At 30.9% G+C, this 7,189-nt stretch overlaps 1 long non-coding RNA gene across 1 annotated transcript; it reads left to right on the forward strand.

Annotated features, from left to right (window-relative positions):
* On the forward strand, nucleotides 1–4,748 carry LOC143062248 (uncharacterized). The gene is made up of 4 exons (XR_012974635.1): nucleotides 1–96; nucleotides 1,296–1,398; nucleotides 2,622–2,690; nucleotides 4,473–4,748. It is a non-coding gene; the product is annotated as an uncharacterized LOC143062248 (long non-coding RNA).
* The last annotated feature ends 2,441 nt before the right edge of the window (nucleotides 4,749–7,189 follow it).

The raw sequence follows: 7,189 nt of genomic DNA on the forward strand, positions 1-7,189 counted from the left end.
GTTTATGTTATCTTAGATATCAGAAAAATGAGGAAAAGTATGGTACAAGTAAACGTATATTTTACATTGTTTCTTGGGTTTGTTGCTAGTTTAGAGGTATTTATCAATTATGTAATATATCACATAACTTCCACAATCGGACGTATTGACAAGACGACATCTTCAAAAATCAGTCATTTATCGAAATTGTCAGATGATTCCTTCTTAAAGCTATGCTCTTTAATGATTTTTTATTTGTCTTTGTTCTGTTTTTAATGTTACTTTTACTGTTTGGTCTGTTTTCGGTAATACCCATTTGACATGGCTCTGTACTTATACATCCCATCAATTTGATTGTATTATCTTTCTTTATTTGCTGGTGTGCATTGTACATGTGACTTTTCGTGTTTCTTTGGTACATATGACGTGGCTCTGTACTTTTAAACATCCCGGCATTATGTTTTGTTTCTGTTAAAATGCAATTATCTTAATGTGCTATTATGATTTTTGAATACTCTGAACTACAAAATTATTTTTTATCAATCCTGTTTTGTGCTTCATTGTTATATATTTGTTTGTTTTTATTCTTATTAAGATTGTGACACGGTGAAGATGGCTGTATCCCGATTTTGACAATTTTACCTAGTATGTCTGTTTTGTTCACGCATCGTTATAAATATAAGGAATTTGATACAAATGTCATACAAGTGATAGGTTTAGCGCTATAAAACCATGTTCAATCAACCATTTTCTACATTTCAGAATGCCTGCACCAAGTCAGGAATATGACAGTTGTTGTCCATTCGTTTGATGTGTTTTATCATTTGATTTTGCACCATTTGACAAGGGACTTTCTGTTTTGAATTTTTCTCGGAGTTCAGTATTTTCTTTTTTTTTTTACTCTTTTAATATATATATTATAAATGTTAAAATCGTATGACGACCATTTATTGGTGTTATTACCCTTTAATGAAGTTTTGATCTTATGTTTATGTGCCGGAATTTTTAGTTGACTCCTAATTTAAGTTATCTGTTTAGAATGTTCAAAAAGCTTATCTGTTGGTCTTGATCTTTTTTAACCAGTACTCAATTATTTTGCCTGGTTGCGATCTTAAATATAAAAACAAGTTTTAATACACATCATAAAGATTTAAAAAAAAATATATATTTTGTCATGATTTTAATCTTGTCCACAATGTTAAGAATGTGTATGGTACGGTAAGTTGAACATTTTTGATTTTTTTTTACAATTTGATAACAAATCTGAAGCAGCAAAATTGGCATCATCATTATGATTATAATTTTTTCGTTATTAGACAAACCATCCATTCCTAAGCCCTTGTCCAGTTTTTACAATTGTTGGAGATTGTGCTTCTAATTATGACATGGAATGTATGGAACAAAAACAATGTCCAACTGGTAATGTATCGTTATTAATAGATTAGCGTTCGTATTACATTATTAGAAAACAAAAATTAACCTAATCAAATGATAAGGTTCTCAACTATATGATAAGACAAAATCATTGATATGTTTAGATGTTATCCTCAATAAAACTGGTTTCACAGACAAAATAAATAACAGACGACCAAATCCGTGCCACAACAAACTGAAAATGACACTTAAAAAAAAGAGAGCCGTGGTTAGTGCAACAGACTACTAACACAAAGGTTCCTTGTTCGATTCCCGTTCGGGATGAAAATTTCAGGGACTGAATTTTCGGCTCTCCCCTTGACACCATATGCGAGTATAGTCTTGAGGAAACGATGCTAGTCCGTCGAAAAGGGACGATAAATGGCAGAACCGTGTTAAGAGAGAGCCATATCTCTTGCACGTTAAGGACAACCCTGTAGATTTCGAACAAAAAGCAGGCTAATGCCGCAACAAAGTGTCACTCGCACCCGCAAAGTGGAAAGGGATTACTATAAGTTGCAAAACTTGTTTCCCAATCTACTATAAATAAATATGTTTAAACTAAATGACACTTGTATGTTTCAATAGAAAGTTTCTGTATGTTATGCGTTCAATATTGTGTTGGTTGTGGTTGATACATAATTAATCTAAAACTGTTACAGTAAAAAACGATATTTGATTTTTATCGGCTGTAATAGACTTCAAAACATTTACTCTAATGCCTAACATAGTTACATATGATGAAACGTTTGACACTAACAGCAGGAGGCAACACTTAGTTCCTTACGTTTACGTTTACATGTACATCTTTTGACTTGAATATGCAAGTTTTTCATGCAAAAAGAATATCCCGGAAACGCCCATGAATATATACAAAGGTGATAAACAACCGCTCTAGAAATTTAGGAAAACGTTTCTTTAATATTTCAAACAATTATAGAGCAACCAGATTTTACATTCACTTTAAAATTCCTTACTTTGTTAAACCTATAAGTATTTCATTAGATTATTTCGACTTCATTTTGACATTATGAAACTAAACTGATATATTGAAATATCTAAAAGATATAAGCCTAAGATATTATAAAGATTAATACAGGTTTGAAAATGATTTAGATAGCATTTTTTTTTATAGACAACAGTACATCATAAAAAAAACTGAGATTGTTACTTGATTTATAATTAAGTCACACACATGTTTGGAAATGTATTTGTAAATTTATTTTTAGGCTATCGATGCTGTCGTACTTTTTGTCAAAGACGATGTGCAGCAGTGGTATTTTATGGACAACACTTAGGTTTGTTTCTCTAAAACCAGATTATTAGAAAACATTATTATTATTGTTGAATTAAAGTTTCATATTTTAACGATTCTGCCACTTTTTGTTTTAACATTTATGTTCACAACTGCAATGTACAAATTCCAATTTAACGTGAAATATCATAAGATAATAATAGGCTTGACGTTGAAAACCTTTTTTTTTGGGGTTTAGTATGCTTTATTTAAATCGAAACTTTTGTCATTACAGAAATTTGTATGCTTATTTATAAATATCATGTTATATTTTGAGTTTGTTTAATGTTTAGAACATGCACCAGGATAGTTTCCGGGTTATTGTTAGTTGTTTTGTTTGAATTGTTAGATATTTGTCATTTCGGAGCCTCCTACTGTGTGATAAAGGTGTTGATAATTTTAACAAGACGTACGATGACTTATAGTCGCTAACTTCTACGGCATGTGTTATTTCGTGGAGGGTTTTCTTAAAGGAAATCATACTACATCTTTTTTTGAAATATACATAAATCCTTGTTTGTAATACTTGAGAATTATTTCAGATAAGTTCAATTATATTGTAATGTAATCATAAATGTCAGCATAACATAAGTTTGGCAAACATATTTCAATATATGTCGTTGTTACATGTGTCTCCTGTGGCGTGGTCAAGCATTGCTTTATTGGTAACCCTAACATTTTTCTTAAGTTATTCAAACTTATTTGGGCCTAACTACAAGCTGTGTTCAATCGTTTTTTTTTCTAAAAGTTATTTTCGTAGCATCATATTGCGAGGCAGATGGATATACCATACCAGCTATGTTAGTTATGTGTTGACGCAAGCGTTTTTAAAATGTGAACACATATGCAATTAAGATATAGAACCTACTGTAAAAGTTTTATTGGATACAATAAATTGTTCAAATATTCTATATGTTCTCCCATTTATTTGCATTGTAGTCCTATCATGTAATGTTACCATTTTAATGTTATATTTAACATTGCCATAAAAGCGGGAGGTTTGACATGCCACGAAACCAGGTTTAACTTACTTTGTTTTATTAAAAATGTCCTATACAAAGTCAGGAAAATGGACATTGTTCTATTATAGTTCGTTTCATTGTGTGTTACATTTTAATGTTGTGTTTCTGTTATGTCGTAGTTCTCCTCCTATATTTGATGTGTTTCCCTAAGTTTTAGTTTGAAACCCGGATTTGTTTTTTTCTCAATCGATTTATGAATTTCGAACAGCTGTGTACTATTGTTGCCTTTATTTATTTGTGTGAATAATCCAATTGATTTCTTTCATATAAACGCTGCAGCTACTATAAAATACAATTCACTAAAAACTATTCGCATTTTCTGTTACCTCTGTATTTAAGATATATATTATAAGTACTTTGATTGATTTGTTTGCATGGAAGAAAATTCTCGATAATTGAATAGAAAGTTTGTTAATAAAGCAAAATGAATACTTTCACTAATTTAAAATTTTGAAATGTTTATTCACATTTTCATCTTATGCAACGGCGTTAATTGAGGACTTAAAATCTCCAACAAAATAATAACCGGAATTGATGTAGGAAACGACATTTCCAAATTTCAGAAGAAAATGTATGTAGCTGATTATGAAAATGTGCATATCAGATAATCATTTTCAGAAATATGCAAATTTGTGCAAAACATAAGTAAGTTTCAATGTAGACACTCAAATATTGCGAACATCTGAATTTTTAGTCGTTGAATCTGGATTAATGATATATGTCGATCTGAAGGCTCTATCTCATTTACCTTTGTATATTTGCAGGATCTTGCAGCAATAGCTCTGGTACAATGGGTAAATACTGTACTAATGATAAACAGTGTAAAGGATATGAAAGGTGTTGCAATAAAACGTGTCTTAAAGTGAGGAAAGAACTTGTTCCGGTTAAATATCCGGTTAAAAATGCTCCCAAACAATGATGCTAACGTATTATTTTTAACGGAACTAATATCAGTTATCAAAAATACCATTTGAAATTTTTGTTCTGAATTTATAAGTTAATAGCTGTTTATAATTAGTGAAATAAAAAAAAAAGATTCACTTTCGTGGGTTTGAAAAGATTTACGGTGTTATTTTGTTTTAAAAATGATAGTACAAAGCAACAGGATTCCAACTTTTAAATCCCAGCTTTGTTCTATCAGGGGTGATCTGAGCCGGATCACCCCTACATGTACCAGATATCCCCAGCTTGAGTTTTGTTTGTTTTGCATGTTTTCCTTTGTTTTGTAACATTTTGGTGGGAATGATTAATCCACAATAAGACTTGAATTATTTATACAGAAAATCCTTATTGTCAAAATTTATGTAGACAAAAATCTAATGTCTATGCTGGGATTTAAACTCAAGACCTTTAGCATATCAACCCACGACTCAAACCGCCACACCAGGACGACTGGATATGTTAATTTGACATACTTAAAGGGGCACTAGCTGTCAAATTTATGTTCACCGATTCTAATCAAATTCTCATATAAATGAAAATACGTAGCTTCGTTTCGTGTGTATTTGACATTCTCTTCCTTTAAATAACTTTTACACATACAATTTACGTGTTATCCGTTTCAAGCTAAGGGGTTAATTTAAATACATGAATACGGATTCAATGAGGTCGAATTATTCACTTGCACTTGCAATTGGATAATTCATCATCAATGTTTTTTGGTATCTTTTGACAAAATTGAACCTTATTCGCTACTAAAAAGGAATTAGTATTTCACTATTTGTATTTCATTACTGATTGAGCCAAAAAAAAATAATATATTAGGTTTTTCATATATCTCATAGCTAGTGCCCCTTTAAACATCGTGTCCGGGGCTCAATAAAAGCATAACTATATAATAATATAGAAAGTATATATGTAGGATTGTATGGTGTTCTAAACTAGATTTTATGAAATTTAAATGTTTTTTTAAATTATCAAGAACAGGTTGGATGGGAAAAAGTTATCCCATTCGGATTTGGTGGGTCAGTCTAAGATCACCCTCTGGACTCCGGGCATCGGGATGATCTTACACTGAAACAATGCGTCCTCACGGGATATCTATTACTGATTATTAAAATATATTTATGAGAGAAAATCTCATATGTACCACGAGGGAGTGAAGGCATATGCACAATTTAAATAAATACACAATGTTACACATTATAATATTAAAAATTTATATACCGGAAGTGAGGAAAGGTGGTATTTCCGCTTTCCTTGAAGCACAATGAATATTGTGTATAAAAAAGAAGAGTTCATGTGATTGCCAAGGAGACAACTCTTCAAAAGAGATCATTTGATACAGAAATTGTACATTTAAAAGATACATTTCTTGTCAATTGAGATCGACACCAATCATTAAAGAAAGTTAACAAATTTGCTATCCATTACTCTGTAAGATTCTTGATATTTGATAGGTTTGTGTAGATTTCCTATATTGTAGGGGTAGTGAATCAGTGTGACAGGATTATCATTGTTTAACCGATTTCAGTGCTCGCAACTGCTATTCTATGTATATCATTCATTAGTTAAGCTTAAGACCGAAAGACTTTTTTTTATGCAGCAATAAACATCACCCGAGAACCTTCTTATCAATTAGCTACGAAAATATGACATTATGTCTTTTATTTCATGTTACGCCCTACGAAAATGTCTTGTCACTTAATATTCTAGTAAGTAAAAACAATATCGTAAAATAATACTCGTTTTAACACCCTCTTTTAAAAAAATAGCTATTCGTATAATCATTAATCCACTCATAGACATTATGGAAAATGTTGACCGCTTTAATGTTAAGATCTGTTAGCTCTATAAGAATAAAATATCACAGAAAATCACACTAAATATGTTTTTTCTCGGAAACGGCATCGAATTGAATTACAGTTTTAAATTAACATTTACCAAATACTGAAACATTTGAATATAGTCTTATTGTGACGTTGAGAAAAAAACATTGACGTGTGAAACTTTGACTGTTCACAGTTTATTGTTATGTTAGGCGACTTTTAAGAATTTAAAACAAACAATGGAAAAAATCAGAGAAAAAGAAAACAATATAGGTGTCGTTATTGACGGAAATATTTAATGTTATAGACAAGTATATGCATTCATAGAAAAACATGATAAAGTCGTATGATACATTATCGGTCAGGTTGCATAACGAATTGAAGCCAGAATATAAGGATAACTTAAACATAGTCCTACAGTTAGAGCATAAGATTGTTTTGCTTATTGGTATCTGTTTGTGTGTGTGTTAGGGTTGTGGTACGAAACAAAGTAAATTGTGATCAAATAGGCTATTTTACGAATTCTCGTTTAGGAAGAAAGAAATAAAGCGGTTATATCATTTTCAAAAAAGAACTTTTGATACTAATTGACAAATCAGCGCTGTGACAGAGTTGAGCGAATAATATAAGGGTCATCTCCATTTTGGAAATACAATTTTACAAAGTATCATGGGTAAAATAACTGTGCATAGAAAATGTGCAGAATATTTTGT

Source organism: Mytilus galloprovincialis, chromosome 2 (genome assembly GCF_965363235.1).
Source record: "Mytilus galloprovincialis chromosome 2, xbMytGall1.hap1.1, whole genome shotgun sequence".
Classification (NCBI taxonomy): Eukaryota; Metazoa; Mollusca; class Bivalvia; order Mytilida; family Mytilidae; genus Mytilus; species Mytilus galloprovincialis.